Here is a 19,728-nt window from a genome sequence, read left to right as displayed (position 1 = left end):
TAACATAATTCCTGGCCTGAAAGAACCGAAACAGATGCGAATTGGGCAACTGGAATTTAGATGAAAGTTCTGCAAAAGATGAAAAGGTATTGTTGCTATAAAGATCCTTTACAGTCTTGATCCCCTTATCATGCCACAAGTTAAAAACTAAATCAGTGACTGAAGGCATAAAGTTGCAATTTTTGGCTAAAGGAATTTGTGTTGAGGGTCCGTGCAGGCCAAACTTTTTCCTAAATTGGCTACAGATAGTTAATGTAGCCCTGACTATGGGATTGTCTTCTACTAGGAACAGGGGCAAGGGAAGCTGAGAACAAAGCAGAGAGGACAATGAGTAACGGCTACACGCCCTTTCAATCTGCACCCAGACAGGTAAAGCGTCAGCGTCATGTCTCCAATATAACAGTTTCTGTATATTAGCTGCCCAGTAGTACTGCTTAAAGTTGGGGAGAGCAAGTCCGCCCTCATAAGTGGGGGACTGTAGCACCGATTTACAAAGTCTGGCAGGTTTTTTGATGCATAGGAATTGAGATATCTTCCTGTCCAATTTGTCAAAAAATTTATTTGTAATCAGTATAGGGATATGTTGGAAAAGGTACATAAATTTGGGGAAAATAACCATTTTAACCAGATTTGCCCGTCCTACCAAAGATAATGGCAGCAGGGACCACCGTTCAAAGTCCTTCTCCATGCTCTCTAATAATGGCAAAAAGTTATTATTCATCATATTAGACATGGAAGAACAGATAAATATTCCTAAATAACGAAATCCTTCTTCTGCCCATTAAAAAGGTGAAATTGACTGTGAAAGGCTCTTTGACAGTGAGTTCAAGGGAAATAATTGGCTTTTCTGGTAGTTGAGCTTGTAACCTGAATGCTTGCTATATTGTTCTAGGATGTTAAATATTATTGGGAGAGATGTATGAGGATCAGAAATGTATAAGAGCAAGTCATCCACATAAAGGGACACCTTGTGAGTTACACCTGCTCTTAGAATACCCTTAACAGCTTCCTCAGCACTCAACCAGATGGCAAGAGGCTCTATTGCAATGGCAAATAGCAAGGGGGAGAGAGGGCATCCCTGCCTGGTGCCCCTTCTAAGAGGAAAGGGTGAAGACACCATGTCATATGTTTTAATTGAGGCCACTGGTGATGAGTACAGCAGCTTAACCCAAAGGATGAAATCATTATCAAAGCCAAAGTGTTCCATAACTTCATATAAAAAACTCCATTCAACCCGATCAAAGGCCTTCTCGGCGTCAAGGGATACAATTATTTCAGGTGATAGGGTACCTGGCGTATGGATTATATTGAGAAGACGTCTGGTGTTATGAAATGACTGTCGTCCTGCCATAAAGCCTGTCTGGTCTATTGAAATAATGTGGGGAATTACTCGCTGAAGACGGGTTGCAAGAATTTTAGATAAAATTTTTAAATCTACATTTAGAAGGGAAATAGGTCTATAGCTACTACATAATGAGGCATCTTTATCATTTTTAAGGATCAGGGATATTGTAGCCTCTGATAGCGTACTAGGCAGGCGCCTGTTTGAAAAGGCTTCATTATACACCTCTGTCAAGATCGGTGCCAAAAACTCAACATTAGCCTTATAATATTCTGAGGAAAAACCGTCAGGACCAGGGGACTTGCCTGAATTTAAGGACTTGATAGATTCTTGCACCTCCATTATAGTGATAGGCCCACCCAGACCTCTCAATTCATTATCTATCTGTGGAAAACTGATATTGTTAAGTATATTGTGTGACGAGGGTGGAGTAGTAGAGGTATACAATTCTGAGTAGAATGATGCAAACCTATCATTTATCTTGCTGGGATCAGAGAGAATCTCCCCTGTAGCTGACCTGATGAATGGGATTAATTTAGAGGTTGCCTGAGCTCGAGCTTGGAAAGCCAGAAGCTTCCCCGCTTTGTCACCAGATTCGAAAAAACGCTGCCTTGTCTTAGTTAGCTGAAGTAGAGCTGTCGTAGATGTAGTCAAATTGAGATCGGTTTGGAGTTTAACACGCTCATTATAAAGGCCAGGATCCGGGTTGGCTGCATATCTAGAATCCACTTCTTTAATCTGATTCAACAAATCGTTGGTGTGACTTAACTTTTTTCTTGTCAAATTAGAAATAAAACTAATGAGTTGACCTCTCATATATGCTTTTGAGGCTTCCCAGAGGGTGCTTCTTGAAATGTTAGGCGAATCATTAAGATCAAAGTAAAGTGAAAGCTGATTTTTTAAAAATTGTTTATAGTCTTCCTCCGTAAGTAGCATAGAATTAAATCTCCAAAATTTAAAACTACGGGTTTGAGCGACCAATTCTAAATCTAAAGAGGCTGGAGCATGGTCAGATATAGCTATGGTGTGATAATTACAGTCTTTTATTTTAGAAAGCAGTCTGATATCAATAAGGAAAAAATCTATGCGTGTATACGTACGATGGGGATGGGAAAAGAAGGAGAACTGCTTTAGTGCCGGGTTTCTATGTCTCCATGGATCTACCAGTCCCAACTGGGTTTTAAAAGCATTAAGGCTTTTAGCAGCATTCGATAATGGAAGTGTTCTTTTTGAGGATCTGTCTAAGCAGGTATCCTGGATCATATTAAAGTCTCCCCCTAAAATTAAATGTTTTTCAATATCAAGCATGGAAGAAAAGAGTTTGGACACAAAGGTACTATCATCCCAATTTGGCCCGTAGACGCAAGCTAGTATCACCAGAGAGTTTTGCAACTTACCAAACACAATTATGAAACGACCATCCGTGTCTGCTATTATTTTGTGTTGTTCAAACATGATATTATTACGAATCAGTCTGGCTGGTTCCCGGGCCTTGCCATTGAATCTAGAATGAAATACATGGCTGATCCAACTTCTTTTAAGTCGCATTATCTCCTTATTTTGAAGGTGTGTCTCTTGTAAAAAAAAGTATGTCCCCTTTAAGTTGCTGCAAATGAGCCATAACCTTAGCAATCTTGGTGGCATTTCCCAAACCCCTCACGTTCCACGAAACAACCCTCAAATTGTTACCTGTGCTGGTCATCCCTTACTATTCCCCGGAAGGTATATCCAGTGCAGTAACAGAGTCTGATTTTGGCTGAGAGGAGACTGGTACCTGGCATATTGATGGCCGGCAGCTGTAGAGAGAAAGAAGAGAAAAAAAACAAAAAAAACCCACAGACACTTACACACCCATTTCACACACACATCTAGACCCAGAACCTCTTTAAAGCAAAAACAAAAATGTATGCGTCCATCGCGCATCAGGGCATCTTCTGTCCCCTGTGAAACTTCCTTCATTACACACTAACATTTTCCTCCTCCTCAAATCAAAATGGTCACTTGTCAGAAGGCAACCCATTCAAACCAGACAGCCACAAATTCAAACTCTGTAACTGTAGAAGAACTTCTGAAAAAGGAAAAAACCCATAACTGTTATAAATCAGCATATTAACCTGATACACATCAGGATGAAGTTACTTGGTCATCACGGTGTTCTAATCCAGTCCCTGTAAAAGTGATCAAGTCAAGGGAAAGTCTTAACTGTGCAGGTTAATCAGAAGAGCAATAATAACGTGGCGAAATCTCAGCGACAGTTTGCCTTAAACAAACCGTAAAGAACCGTCTGAGTTCTACTCGTGGCCAGTTCAGCACCGCCAGCAAACCGATGGGATTCAGTCATTATTCCACTGGTGGGCTTGAGCTGGGTGAACGAAGAGAGTCAAAATAGCGCTTGGCGTCCTCAGGTGAAGGCAAAAACCTTCGATTCCCCTTCTCGGTCATGATGGACAGCTTGGCTGGGTAGCGCAATGCAGGTTTAAGTCCCCGATCATACAGCTCTTTCATGATCCCACGGTAAGCCACACGCTGCTGCAAAATCTCCGGGCAGTAATCTTCAAAAATGTGAAACGTGTTACCCTTAAACTTCAACTTGCCTCGCAGCTCTCAGGCTTTGCGTGTAACGAGCTCTCTGATTTGATAGTTGTGGAAACACACAATTACGGCTCTGGGTTTCTCACCGGGTCCCGGTTTTGCCGTCAGCATTCGGTGTGCACGATCCAGCTTTGGAGACGTTTTCAGCGTGTCTTCCCCGAAGACCTCCAGAAGTAGTTGGGAGAAAAATGTTGTCAGATGTGATCCCTCTATGCCCTCTGGAAGTCCCACCAATCTAGCGTTGTTGCGGCGGCTCCTACTTTCCAAGTCAATTAGCTTAGCTTTCAGCCTGTTGTTTTCTCCGGCCATCGTAGCTAGCTCAGTTTGAATTGCCTGTAGCTCGTCACTCACGGTAGTGGCCGCAGTTTCCAGTGATGAAATACGCTGGTGGTGGGTAGAAATAAGAGACTCAAAGCTCTCCAGCTTTGTTTCTAGCTTAGTGAATGCCGCATTAAACTCCGCTGAGAGGGATTTCTTGTAGTCCGCTAGCGTAGCCGTTAGCACCGCTAAGACGTTCCCCTCTTCCGTTTTCTGCTCTTCTTTTTTTGTTCTGCTGGTCATTGTCTGACTGAATGGTCACAGTTCCAATAAAGAACTAAAGAAACTGTTAAATTAACGAACAAGAAGTGGAAATTAACAAGGTAGAAGTGTTCAAGGTGGGAGCTTCAGAAAAAGCGTCTACTTCATCCTGCCGTCCAACCGGAAGTGCTTTAATTTTATTTTTAACAGGACAGGCTCCTGTAACTCTAGGTAGTGATGACTTCATGACATTCATTCAATAAAATTATTTCACTTAGACATAAAATTCACTCCATCCTTCCAATGATTGCCTCTCATTTCCTGTCAGATGAAGCAGTTTTTGAAGTGTCACTAGAACTTGATTTGTTTTTGGAGTGTTTTGTCCTTTTGAGCTTTCCAAATTGTCAAAAATAATATCTCTATCCAAACAATCCACATGTCTGCAAAATCCCAGATCTTCAACCAGACTATTCAAAGAGGTATTTCTCCTAATTAATATCCCCATTTTGGATCTGCTTAATTTGTCTCTGATGACTGGCTATGTACCACAGAGGTTTAAGGTTGCTTTAATTAAACCTTTACTTAAGAAACCCAATCTTGTTTCAGGAGTTCTGGCCAGTTATAGACATATATCTAATCTCTAATTCATCTAAAGATTTTTTGAGAAAACAGTTGCAAATGAATTGTGTGAAAATCTGGACAGAAATAATCGGTTTGAGGAGTTTCATTCAGGGTTTAGAGCCCATCATAGCACATAAACAGAACTGGTGAAAGTTATTAATGATGTTCTAATTGTCCTGTTAGTGCTGCATTTGATACAATTAATCACAATATTCTATTACAGAGGCTTGAACATGATATTGGGATAACAGGAACAGCTCTAAAATGGTTTAAATCATATTTATTTGATAGATTTCAGTTTGTAAATGTCAAAAATCAATCTTCTTCATACACCAGTTTGTCATAGAGTTCCTCAGGGTTCAGTGCTTGGACCTATACTCCTTACTTTATATATGCTTCCATCAGGTAAAGTTATTAGACAGCCTGGAATAAATTTTCATTGTTATGCTGATGATACTCAGTTAAATTTATCCATGAAATCCGATGAGTCCATCAGTTATTTAGATTACAAGCATGTCTTAAAGACATAAAAACCCGAATGACTCTTAATTTTCTGCTTTTAAAGTCAGACAAGACATGTAGTGATTTCTGAACCTGAAAATCTTAGGAATAAACTTGGCAGCCTTTCACTTCTTGTGGGTGGCATTAATTTAGCTCCCAGTTCTAATGTAAAGATCTGTTTTATAAATCATTTATCAAAATTAGGGCTCTGGGGTTGGGGAGGGTCCTGCTGTCTGCAAGCAGTGGGGCCTTGCTTACCCCTCCCACAACCCCAATTTTAATGCACTTTAGACTTACACAGCTGCACTCATTGTAACATTTCACACTACCACGGACCAGACCACTGGGGGACTGGGTCCAGGGCTTGGGCTACATGGCGGTAGATGGTGGCATCACTGGGTTGAGGGGGCTGGTGCTCTGAGTCTTGCCCCGTACCTCTTTGGCCTGGGGGCTGCTGACCCTGTGCTTCGCTGATGACCTACCTCTGTGCGGACGCACAGCTACTTTGGGGTGGTGTCTGGTGTCTGTTTGCCTGAGACTGCTGCTGCTTTCTGGGGCTGGATCCACCTGTTCTTTGCTGCTCTGGGGTGCTGTAGTTGGCAGGCCTTCTACAGTTTAAAGCACTCTTTTAACTGTGTATCTCCAGGTGACATACTATTACATATACACCCAAGCAACATGAACAATAATTTAAATTATTGTGTATGCATGCATATGTTTATAAGATAAGAATTTTATTGATCCCACAGGAAATTGTTGTGCCAAGGTTTCAATACAAAGGAACATGCACAGAGAATCACACAAGAATATGTAACCATGTAACCCAGAAGAAAAAACATCCATCAATGCACTTGTGGTCTTTCTTTAAAAAAACAAACAAAACTTTTATTTTGAAAAGATGAAGTGTAATCCTGTATTTCTAGCTTTATTTTCAGTTGAACAGGAAGTGTGATGTTTTTTTTTCTTTTAACTTTTAACTCCGAATTCACTATCTGCTGCACTTTGAAAATGAAAGAGGTCGGTCGTGGACATGTTGTGCTAAACTTTGAATCGTCTTGGTGAGTTTTAATGCAGAAAAGCATTTTAAACAAGTAACTGCACTTTTCAGAAGCTAATTTGGTTATGTTAAGTTGACGGGAGCACAAGGTAGAGAAACCGTCCATTGCCGTGACCGTATTGAAACCTCATCTTGGTAAGTTAAGACCATGTGTTTGCTGAAGAAAACATGCTAATGTCAGGCTAAAAATAGCACTGTGCTAACGCTAATTGGTGGGTGAATTTATTTCTGTTTAAAAGCCCTAAAACAGTTATTTCTGTTCAAATGTTTTTACCCAATAGTATTTAAATTCTTTTGCACTATTTTTTTATGCTGAATGAATTATTGATGTTAAAAGTATCTTTTATTGATTATTAAGAGAAAGTTTACACTGCATATGTAATGATAAACCCATCAGCTTGGAAAGGGTTTTGCTGATACAAAAGATGACTACAAGAGAGAATATTGGAGCTAACCAGACTAAATGCTCCTCGGTAAAGTGATAAGTTAATGGTTGTGTAATATTATGATTTACAAAAGCGGACCTTTCCATCACTGCCTGGGAAGGTGTTTGTTATAAGGGCCATGGGTTAATTATTGTGTCATGTATGATCATCTTTCAGCAAAACAAGGTCACCCTTTTTAACGTTGGGACTTGACTCTTGCCATTTGGGGCAAAGTTGTAATGTGTGCAGGTATTCACGTTTCCAACGATTTCAGAATTCATCAGTCAATCTTTGAACTTGGGGCCACTGTTGCTTATACAGTTCCTTCTCAGTGAATAACCCTGGAGGAGGTAAAACACTGCTTCTGAGTGAGAAGCATTGTTAGGGTAAGTATCTGTGGAACATCTGGATCTGAGGATACAGAAACTAGAGGTCTTGAGTTGATGATGGCTGTTACTTCTTCCATTAGGGTGTACAGGACTTCATGAGACAAGCTGGAGGAGGGAGTATGCATCAACATTTAGTCTAAGATTCTCCTTGCCATTCCAACCATACGTTCCCACACATAGCCCATGTGCGATGAGTGAGGTGGGTTGAAACACCAGGTGCATCCTTGATTGTTTGTGTACCTCTGGACTTCTGATTTTGTCACCATTTTATGGAAGTCCAGCTCTCTGTACGCACCAGTGAAATTGGTCCCACAGTCTGAATGTAGCTGTTTGGACGGACCACGGATTGCAAAGAATCCTCTTAAGCCGTTGATGAATGGTGAAGTGTCTCAGGAATCAACAATTTCTATGTGGACTGCACGTGTGCTCATGCAAGTGAAAAGTACAGCCCAACGCTTACTCTGAGCCATGCCTCCTCTTGTGTGTCTAGCTGTCACAATCCATGGACCAAAAACATCCAGACCAGTGTAGGTAAAGGGTGGTGAAGTGCTCAGTCGTTTCTGTGGGAGATCTGACATCTTTTGCGTCTCTCCTTTTTCAGGAGCTTGCGGCAGATGACACATGCACAAAGAACAGCACTTACGCAGCGCTTGCCACCAACTAGTCATATGCCAGCAGCTCGAATGGCGCCTTAAGTGAATGTCTGACCTTGATGCTCAACTTGCTCATGATAGTGTCTGATGAGCAATGTGGACACTTGGTGTTTTCCTAAAAGAATGACTGGATGCCTTTCTTTGTCGCTTAAATCAGCAAGCTTAAGCCTGCCTCCAATCCTTAGTAGACCTTCAGAATCTACGATCGGATTTAGTTTAGGATTTAGTCAGTGTGCTTCTTTTGGAAATATCATCTCCCTTCGAGAGAGCATCCAATTATTCAAAGGAGGCTCGCTGTACAGCAAGAATAATTGCTGTTGTGGCTTTTGACAACTCATCAGTGGTAAAAGGTTTTGGACACCAGTGCCAGCCATTGCATCCTGTGGTCCTTCTGTCCTTTTTGAAGGAATGAACTACATGAATGAGTGTTGCAACTGGTCTTCGTAAGGACATCCAGGAAGAGAATTTTGTAAATCTCTCAGCATCTAGTTGGTTGACCTTATGACTTGTGACACAGCTTGTTACTTGTGGTCGGATTTCTACATCATAATCTGGATTGATGAGCTCAGAGGTTTCTTGCTGCTCAATTGTTGTCTGTGATTTGCATTAGAATGCTGGACCTGTGAGCCAGTTGGTCCCATTGAGCTTTGAGGGTTGGACTGACCTAAAAGCATGGTCAGCTGGGTTATGCTTCATAGACACATACTTCCATTGATTTGGTTCTGTAGACTGGTGGATTCTTTGAACCTTGTTGTGGACATACACATAAAAGTGTTTTGACTGATTATGAATACAGCCCAGCACCACTTTACTGTAACAGTAAAAGGTAGCAGCATCAACTTGTATGTGAACAATGAGTTTGGCCATTTCTACGGCAAGCACTTCCACACAGAGTTCTCATCTGGGTATGGTTGGTTCAGTTGGAGATGCAAGTCTTGCTTTTCCAAAGACAAACCCCACATGTATCTGGCCATTTTCATCTGTAGTCTTCAGGTATACTACGGCACCAATAGCTTTGGTTGAGGTGTCTGAAAAAACACATAACTCCTTCCGACTGGCATTGGAGCAAGAAGTAATAGTATAAGCTTGAGGGATGTGTAGATGTTGCGGTTCTTGTAGTGAATCTCTCCATGTCTCCCAAACCTCAGATTTGTCTTGGGAGAGTGGGCTGTCCCAGTCAGTTCCATCCAGGGTGAGCAACCTCAGCAACAACTTGCCTTGAATGGTCACAGGAGCAACAAAGCCGAGAAGATCAAAAAGACCATTTATGGTGGAAAGGACACCACATCTTGTAAATGGCTTGTCATTGATGGAGACTTGGAAGCTGTATATATCCCTTTTGACATCCCAACTCAATCTGAGGCTTTGCTGTGTGGGTACTGCATCTCCATCCAAGCAGAGATCTTTAATGTCCTTAGCATAATCTCCAGCTGGAAAAGCTCTTAAGACTTCAATGCTGTTGGATGTGATCTTGTGATGTCTCAAGTTTGACTCCAAAAGAGATGCTTCTGTTTTCTGTAACAGAGAAATTGCCTCTTCTTCTGTTGGTGTGGAAACATGACCGTCATCTACATAGAACTCCTGCTCTACAAAGTGTCTGGTGTCTGACCCGCACTGCTGCTCTCCCTTCATTGCTGCTCTCCTGAGACAATACGTTGCCACAGCTGGAGAAGGGCTGTTGCCAAATACATGAACTCTCATCCTGTACTCAATGACATCCTTACTGGGGTCATTATCTTGGTACCAGAGGAAGCATCTAGTCTTGGTGATCTTCTCTTACAGCAAAACAATGAAACATCTGTTCGATGTCGGCCATGACTGCTACTCACTCTCTTCTGAAATGAATGAGAACTCCCAGAAGTCCACTGAGTAGCACGTTGTTTAGGGAGATGTCATTGTATTGAGCACTTGTTTTAAAGACAACCCTGATTTGGTTAGGTTTCCTCAGATGATAGACCCCAAACAAGTACCAGCACTCTTTTCCTTTTGGTAATGTGGATGCTGGCTCCGTGTGATTGTTGTCAAATATCTTTTGCATAAAGGCAGTAAACTGGTCTTTCATTTTTGGCTTACACTCTAATGTGCACTGTAGTGAAGAGAGGCAGTTCATTGCTTGCTCACGATTGTTCAGCAAAGGGACTTGAATGTTAGTGGACCCACCCAACTACTTGACTCGTCCTGGAAAACCTCATTGTCCATTATTTGCAGAAACTGTTTGTCTTCCATGGTGAAGGCACACTTATCATCATCTGCTGTTCTCTTAAAGACTGTATGGCCGAGTGAGTTGTAATCTACCACAGTGTTATGGCAACTATGAGATAGTCCATTGACCGGGCTGAAAATGACTGTTTGCTTGAGATGGACATGGTTTTCACATGGCCTGAACAGTGAAGGTCTTCCATCTTCTAGTATGTTTGTCTTATAGTTGTGGACAATGGGCTAATGAACTTTTGTCCATGGACTATTGATCTGCTGTGAACCTGGAGTATGTCCCTACCCAGCAGGAGAGGAATCTGTGCATCATTGTCCAGTGGCGGAATTTCACTGACAAGGCTCTTTAGGTGTGGATGATAAAAAGGCAGCCTCTGGCGATTGTATTTCATCACTATTATCTGGTAAATCATCGCATTCGATCAGCATTGGGAGTAGAAAACTGATTCCATCATTCACTGCCTCAATTTGGTAGCCATTTGCTCTCCTGGGGGGCAGTGGCTCAGCAGGTAGGGGTTTGTCCTGTAATCAGAGGGTTGCCGGTTTGAGCCCCCGCTCCGGCTGTCTCAGCCGTTGTATCCTTGGTCAAGACACTTCACCCGCCTTGCCTACTGGTGGTGGTCAGAGGGCTCGGTGGCGCCGGTGTGATGGCAGCCTCACTTCTCTATCAGCACGCCCCAGTGCAGCTGTGGCTACAATGTAGCTTACCACCATCAGTGTGTGAATATGTGGATGAATGGGTGAATGATTGTAGTGTAAAGCGCTTTGGGGTCGTTGGACTAGATAAAGCGCTATATAAGTGCAAGCCATTTACCATTTACTCCTGCTAGAGGTTGATGCTAAGCCAGCACGAGTCTTCAGGGTGTAGGGATATGAGTCTGCTTTGATTCTAAATAAGTTGAAAAACTCTGACCTGGCCAGAGATTTGTTCCTCTGGTCATCAATCATATCATACATTTTGATGGCTCGCCTTGGGTGCTCTTTTGGGTTTACCTCCAGTTAATTAATTTTGCATTCACCTTGGTCTCAATTATAAACCTGTCGAACCTGGCAGCTGGTCAATAACGTTTGAGTTATCCTAAATTATTTACTGAGTCAGGAGTTACAAATATATATATATATAGATTTATATATATATATATATAAATCTTGCCAAATTTCTTCCACATGGGCAGTTCCACTTTCACCTCAAGCTTGTGTCCTCCACCAGAGGCCTGGGAACTTGAGGGTTCTGCGCAATATATATATATATATATATATATATATATATATATATATATATATATATATATATATATATAATAAACAACTGCAAAGATATTCACTCCTTTAAAAATGTTTTTCTTTAGGCTATTTCATTGAGCGCGGGTGGTCACAGCAAGGACAGGAAGTGAACTGTAAGAGTGATTTGGCAATTGTTTTGCACTAGCTACTTCAGCCTCATGTAAAGTGACTGTCCAAAGTCAACTCTGAGAAAAGTTAATTGTAAAAGTGCTCGGGGTTAATCCTCTGACTTGTACTTTACAAATCAGAGGATGAATAGAAAATGATTTCCAAGGCCTTAAAAACCCCAGTTCTGTTACCTTTACCATCAAAAAATGGAAGGTACATGGGACATGTAAATATACTAAAATCAGGCCATCCTCACAAACTGAGTGACTGTGCAAAACGAAAAATAGTTAGAGAGGCCACCAAGACATCTGTGACCACTCTGAAGGAGTTACAATCTTCAGCAGGTGAGATGGGAGAGACTGTGCTACAACAACTGCTGCCCAGGTTCTACATCAGTCTGACCTTTATGGTAAAGTGAAAGCCACTGTAGACAAAACTTGTATTAAGTCTTGACTTAAGCTGGCTGTCAAGAAGCACTGGACTCTGGAGTTTTTTGACAGATTATGCTTTATAGTCATAAAACTATTGTAATTGTTTAATCACAATATCCTACTGGTGTTTATGATAATATGCTGCCCCAAACTATTTTGATCAAAATACAACTCAAAAACTGCATATCATCTGCAGACTAAACTTTTATACTTTTAAAAAGAAATAAGTATTTTAAAGAAAAGACATGAAGATACTGCCAAAAAAAAAATTCTAATATTGGTTTTCAATTTTTTTATCATAAATATTTAAATGGCTTAACTGATTAATTTAAAACATTTTTACAAATGTTTTTATTCTGTTTTAAGTGTTTTGATTGATTTTACACAATACTGACAAAGTAAAAATTAAGCAGTATTCAATATATTAGCTATGTGTGAGGATTCCTGTTTTGGTTCCTTTTCGGGTTTTGGTTTTTTCCTTTTGGTCTCTCGTGTTTCAGTTTTAGCACACCTGTCATTAGTTTAGTGGTGATGTTTGTTTTGTATTTAAGAGCACTGTTACTTAGGTTTTGTGTTGGGTCCTCGTCATTTTTACGTTTCTGTTATGTCCTTAGTGAACCGTCCCTCTCTTTGCTCCAGGATGGGTTTTGACTTGTGCAGGCTGCACTTTTAACTATGTTCAAGGTATGAGTTTTTTGTAAATAAAGATTTTTCACTCACCCGCTGCGCTCTGGTCCTCCCTGCTCCGCGGGTCGTGACAGTAGGACCCAACCATACAGAATGGACCAGGAAGCAAGGTTGTTTTTGGGCCTCTCTCGGGAGGAATTCCACCAGCTGAACGCCAAGGTGAGGAGGTACCGTGGCGCAAGGATTATCTCTGAGAACAGCAGTGGCAAGGCGGACCTACCAAGTCCTGGTGCTGTCAGGGAGTGTTTTTGGGCGGCGCATGACCTCCTAGATGAGGAGTTTAGTTATCCAGAGTTGGTGATGTTCCCGGGGATGGGAGAGCTTCTCGGTGAGGCCCTCTGGGACGTGTTCCGGTGGTGTGCTTGGCGGTGGGCCTCATGTATTACGTCACCGCCACCCGTTGCAGTTGAGCCCGAAGTGTCCGCGGCTGAACCGGAAGAGTTCGCGGCCGAATCAGAAGAGTCCGCGGCCGAACCAGAAGTTTCCGCGGCCGAACCAGAAGTGTCCGCGGCCGAACCAGAAGTGTCCGCGGCTGAACCAGAAGTGTTTGCGGCTGAACCAAAAGTGTCCGTGCCTGAACCAGAAGTGTCCGCGGCCTAACCCGAAGTGTCTTCGGCCGAACCCGAAGTGTCTGCGGCCGAACCCGAAGTGTCCACGGCCGAATCCGAAGTGTCCGCGGCCGAATCCGAAGTGTCTTCGGCCGAACCTGAAGTGTCTTCGGCCAAACCTGAAGTGTCCGCGGCCGAACCCGAAGTGTCTGCGGCCGAACCCAGCGTGTCAGCGGCCGAATCCAGCGTATCAGCGGCCGAACCCAGCGTGTCAGGAATTAAGTTTAGGGGGTCCGGTTGGCCTCTGGGCGGCGTTATCTGGGGCGTTCGGCGGTGGCCCGTCCGGCCTCCGGGCGGCGTTATCTGGGACTGTGGGTGAAAAGCCAGGTATGTCGCACACCGAAATAACAGTCGGAGTCGTTGGATTGTCCGACGTTCTGGCAAAAACAACCGGACATTCCTAACAAGGCTTGGTGAACTTCTGCACTCACTTCTCCTCCACAGGACATTCGTCGGTGGCCCGTCCGGCCTCTGGGCGGCGTTATCCGGGAAGTTGGTCGGTGGCCTGGCCGGCCTCTGAGCGGTGTTTTCCGGCATCTCTTCCGGTGGCTCGGGTGCCCTGCGGACAGAACCTCTTGGTTTTTTCGACATGGGCGAGGTCGGCCCTTAAGCTCTATCCAGGAGTTGCGCCGGTCGCGCGGCTAGCTTTTGAGCATTTTTTCTTTTTTCGCTCTAGCCCTCTGTCACACGGAGCCTTTTCCAATTGAAAACTGGAGAGTGTGGACCTGCAAGATTTTAACTGCATGGAATGCAAGCAAGCTAGATTCACACACATATATGGTCAGTCTCCTCCCAATAGAGTCATGAGGGTCTTTGTTTGCCTAGCTTACAGAAGAAATGTCTTGGACACATGCATGAAGGTGTGCATTAGAAAGAAAAGGTCTGGGTATCATGCTTAATACTCTATTACAGCTCAGAGAAAGCTGGACTCTTAGACCTTGTACTCTGTTTTTTTTTTTTTCTCATTTGGGAGTTGAAACATCTTCCACTGGATAACTGAAAATTTCACTAGCATATGTGTGTATAAAAAAATATAGATTTGAACAAATTTCATTTAATGTAAAATGTTGTTTATCTTAAAAAAAAAGGTTTGTGTACTACTTGACTTCTTGAACTAGTTATACATTTCATTCTAGTGAGTCTGTTTTTATCTCTACAGTATGTTGGCTTCACAGGAGTCAGGATGCAGTATCTGTAAAGTGGCAATGAGTTTAACAGCTTTTCTGAACCAGGGGTAAAACAGGGCATAAATCACAGGGTTTACACAGGAGTTAAAATAAAAAAGAAAGAACAAAAAAGATGTGTAAGATGTACTGGTTAAATCAACTTCAACAACAGAATAACAGTAAAACGGACACCAACATATTAAATATACAATGACAAGAACACCAAGAGTTCTGGCTGCTTTCAGCTCAGACTTCTTAGTTTTTAGATTTACTGAATGCTGACGTGTGACAGCTGTATTTTGAGAACGCATGGCACGAGCCTGAGACACAGCCACCACAAATACTCTCAAGTACAGAACAATGATGATTATAACTGGAAATAAGAAGCTTATAAACAGATCAACAGTTCCTGCAGTATATGTAATGGAAAGTTCACATTCTCCGATGCAAGAATTACTTCTGCCTGACTGAATCAACTCATCCCTTAAAAATAAAATAACGTAGACAACAGACAACAACCAACACAGACAAACACAGAATTTCACTTTTGCCACAGTGATTCTGGTGGGATAATGCAGAGGGTTACAAATAGCCACATACCGGTCAATTGAAATAAGAACAATGTTTCCAATTGAAGCACTGAGAACAACACAGGCAACATAATAAAACAAGGTGCAAGTACCATCTCCAAATAACCAGCATGCTGTGCCTCTAAAGATTTCAACTGGTATTAATAAGAAGCCAACAAGAAAGTCTGAGACAGCCAGAGAGAGGAGGAGGATGTTTGTGGGTTTCTGAAGTTGCCTAAAATTAAACAAACAAATGTTACTCAATAATATTCTATAAAAAAGAAGGCAGTGAAGAAAATTATTAGTCATTAGTAAATATATGTTCACATTCTTAACATTTAAAATGTAAATAAGAGGTATTCTCTGCCTGAAATGGGAGACTGAGATGATGACGAGCAGGTTAAGAACTACAGTGATCAGAGAGATGAAGGACAGCACAGTATTCAGGAGCACAGCTTTAGACCAGTGAAGCTTTGGTTTCCAACAGGAGTTGTTGAGGAGTTGTGGAAAACAGAGTTCTGCTCCATTCTGCACCTCCATTGTCATACAGCTAACTCTCTGTGGTACTGCTGATTTATCGGTTTCTTTTATCTCCACTGAACACTGTGGTTGCTCCTCCTTTGCGGCCCAAAACATTTTGCTTCCCATTCATTTATCCATTCATCCATCTTGTACCGCTTGTCTGTGGTCAGGTTACAGAGGCCACCGGTCCAGGAGGGAAACTCAGACATCCTATAACCCCCAGTGACACTCCACAGCTCCTCCTTGGGGGACCCGAAGGCATGCTTAGGCCAGAAAGGATACATAATCTCTTATGCTTGTTTTATTTTTAGTCTTAATTGTCTCTTTACACCTACAATTTTGTTTTAGTCAACATCAATAATGTTCATTTAATATTATCACATGTAAACTGAGAAGATGAGAAGATGTTTATGTTGCTAAAACCCACTTGTACTTGTGTAAGTTGTTGACTGTATCATTAGGCTTCATGGATAAACAAAACTGAGTATCATCAGCATAGCAATGACAATTTATCCCATGCTGTTGAACAGTTTTATTTAGTGAAATGTGCCATTTAAGTAGTTTATTATATTGTAAGTTTTGGTTACAAAGGGGTAGTGTTGCACAAGTCATTTCCTTTTTTTTAAGATTTTGCTAAAATCCAATCTTTTTATGTCCAATTTGTAGTTAGTCAATTCATTGAGAAGGGTCTATACAGCTGTTTTCTATCATTGGATTATTAGCAATCCTCCAACAGATTCCAAGCAGCCGGAACCCAAGGCCAGCTGGCTGACAGTTCTGAGTAGGCATAGTACTAAGGCTAAGCCCCCAATTCACCTCCAACCTGTTCACATTTGAAACCAGTTTTCCTCATTCAGCGACACACCTGCTAATGTAACGCTTACTCAACTAGGTGCTTGACTGCAGCCAAGTTTAGAATAAGGCAGTCAGAAGTAGGTTCTACTATGGAGCCAGTGTGTGTAAATAAATCACCAAGAGACAGAAAAATATCTTTAAGTGCCTGTATAAAAATGATCAAGATCCAAAGGTCAATTGCATATGTGCTAGAAATATATGCAATAATAACAGATATAAATATGAACAACAAATAATCATAACAAAAGGAAAACCCTGACGACACCCAAGAGTTTCACTTGTCCATTATCCTATCAAGTTTTACAAAGGTGAGCAACTTGGTAACAAACAGACTCAGGAGACAACGAGATAAAGTAAGTGGTTTTATTTACAGTGCAGGATAGGAGCGGGACCGGATCTGGAAGGGAAGGTAACAGGTAAGTATTCGTGGAAGCCAGCAGGGAAATAGTTCTTACAGATTTTAACGGAAGGTCCAGTGCTTACGGAAGGAGGAGGTGAGTTCCACACAGAGGAAGGTGTAGCAAGGAATCCAGTGGTGAGTATTTACAGATGGTTGTTTCCAGCTTTGTTGATTCCAGACACGGATGTAAGTATTTACAGGCACACGTTCCACAGGTAAGTTGATCCTTTGGTGGAGGCAAACAGGCACAACACGGTTCCGATCAGGTGAGTGGCTCATGTTTACCTTTGATGAGGGCGGTAAGGTAAACAGATCAGACGAGCTCCAGGAAGCAGAAGTTTCTAGGTATACAGGAGACACGAAACACAAGGATTTGCAACAGGATTTGCTAACACAACAGGATTTCCTAAAGGCTGAGGTGCGTTTACTCATAGCAGGCAATGCTTCAGCATTGGTCTGATCTTCACTGCAGCCTTAAATACCCCGAGCACCGATGAACCTGATCTGCCGCATCTGAGGATGATTAGTTTGCCAACCAATCAGGAACTAGAACAGATAAACCAGGAAGCAAACTCGCAGAATGCCACATATCCATTTGTAGGTGAGATGAATTAATAGATCATCAGTTAATATTCCAAAGGCAATAAATCCAATAGTTCAAAAGCAATAGGTCCATAGAAGGAAACTGGTCTTTGATAGGTCCTACTACACTGTTGCGGTGGTCCAGTAGCTCGCAATCCTGGGTGGGTCGAAACTGGGCATCCAAGTTGAGGAAAAACAGGAGGGAAAAAAACTTGACCTAAGCAATGTCAAAAGAAAAGACAATTAGAATACTCATTTATACAGTTTTTTACTGCTATCAAACAACTAATCATACATAAATAACAAACAATCATAGTTATGTTTCATAAGCATTTTCAACCAAAAGTTTATCACCATGATAATTGTTTGCAATTTTTTCCTATAAGGCCATCAAAATTAATAGAATTAATTCAGTTAATCAGGTTAAGTGTAATTCCAAGTTTTTATCGATATACATTTAGTGACTATATGGTCAATGAATGCATATCAACCAAAAGGTTCAATAAACAATCACTCAATTCTATTTTGTTTTCGTTTTTGTTGCACACCATGAAATGAGTTTAATTCCAAAAAATCCCATAAACCGGTAAAGCATCCCCAAACATAACACCACAATAGCTATGCTAATTAGCATCCAGTCACTGGAACGTTGCATGAGCATTCAATACAATAACTCTATTTACCAAACAAACAAATGTAGCAAATGACTCACCACCGAGAGGTTGTCAGAAAAGACACCATTGAATCATTCAGCTGAGTTATTTCAGGCTGATTCTTGCATTTAAGGCAATGAATTAAGAAAACACCACCACTTGTCACAGAGACAGCAGTGACAGCAGCAGCTGTGGAACAGACCTGGAACTTAAGGGTGCGTGTCCGCAGTCTGACCCGCCACAATAAAACGTAACAGGTTATTTACCATGGGTTACACTAAGAAGCAGACCCTGGTAATATGCAGATCCATAGTCCGAAACGTGGCACAAGGACTCCGGCAACCATTGTCAAATGCATTCCTGGTGGTAATGACACTTGGTTATGCCAGTTGAAAGCCACAAAAATTGTTGCTGATTCGGTATGTAACTTTGCAAAAATTATGTTGAACTCTGCAGTTTCCTCTGACCCCCTTCCCAACCTGACTAGCGATGACTTGCTAAGCTGCATTGTTCAACCACTGGCTGTTCAGGTGGTGTCCTGAAAACAACGTAGGCTACATAGATAATTGCAGTGCATTTTGGGGAAAACCTGATCTGATGTAGAGAGATGGCATCCATCCCATTTTGAGTGAAGCTGCTCTTCTTTCTAAGAATTTGACCGATTTTGTTAGTAACCCAAATTATTGACAATCCAGGGTCCAGTCCAGGAAGCAGAGTTTGTTATGATGGAGCATGGCAAACCCAGAACGCAGACTTATAACAATGTAAAAAGGAAACTACTTTATTAACAACAACAAGAGAAAATAAAATGCTGACGTGGCAGCAAAAACCTAACAAATAACACAAAGTTTAGACGTAGCACAGAACAAAGAACACAAGGGCAAGAATATCTGACATGAACGACTGAAAGAATATAAAGAAACAACCAAAAGGAATGAACCAGCAAGGAATAAATGAAAAGAGACCAGCTTTAAAGAACAGAGGGTGAGAGGAAAATGAGTTGCAGCTGGGAATATGACAAGGAACTGGTGAGGCGGGCATGACAGGCAGACCGTAAAAATACTGAGCAGAGGACAGATGAATAGTGACACAGGAAAACACAGAAAGCCAAATGACACAAGAACTAAACTAAACACAAGATGAACAAGAAATTACAGAAACACAAAACAAAGCAATGAAAAGCAAAATAAACTCAAATACTTAAATCCATGACAGAGTTGTAATCTTATTCACCTCTTTGCTGCTGCTTCTCTGTTACCCACTCAAACCCCCAATAAAACAGTGTCAGTTCAACCATGGCCCAAACTGAATAAACTAAAAATTGTCAGGTTTCAGATATACCCAAGTGAGCAGTTCGGCCACAGACAGACGCAGAAGCCAGCAGGTAACGGGAAGTGAACCAGGACCTGAGGAACGGAGAATAAGGTGAGTATGGGATCGTGGAGGAGAGGAACAGCAGGTATGGCACAGGTAATATTCCGTGTGATATTTCTTACTGAACAGGAAAGAGTCCAGAACACGGAAGAGATGACGGGATTGATCCTTGCCCAGTG

This window comes from Kryptolebias marmoratus, linkage group LG6 (assembly GCF_001649575.2).
Source record: "Kryptolebias marmoratus isolate JLee-2015 linkage group LG6, ASM164957v2, whole genome shotgun sequence".
Lineage (NCBI taxonomy): Eukaryota > Metazoa > Chordata > Actinopteri > Cyprinodontiformes > Rivulidae > Kryptolebias > Kryptolebias marmoratus.
Note: the sequence above shows the minus strand (reverse complement) of the source record.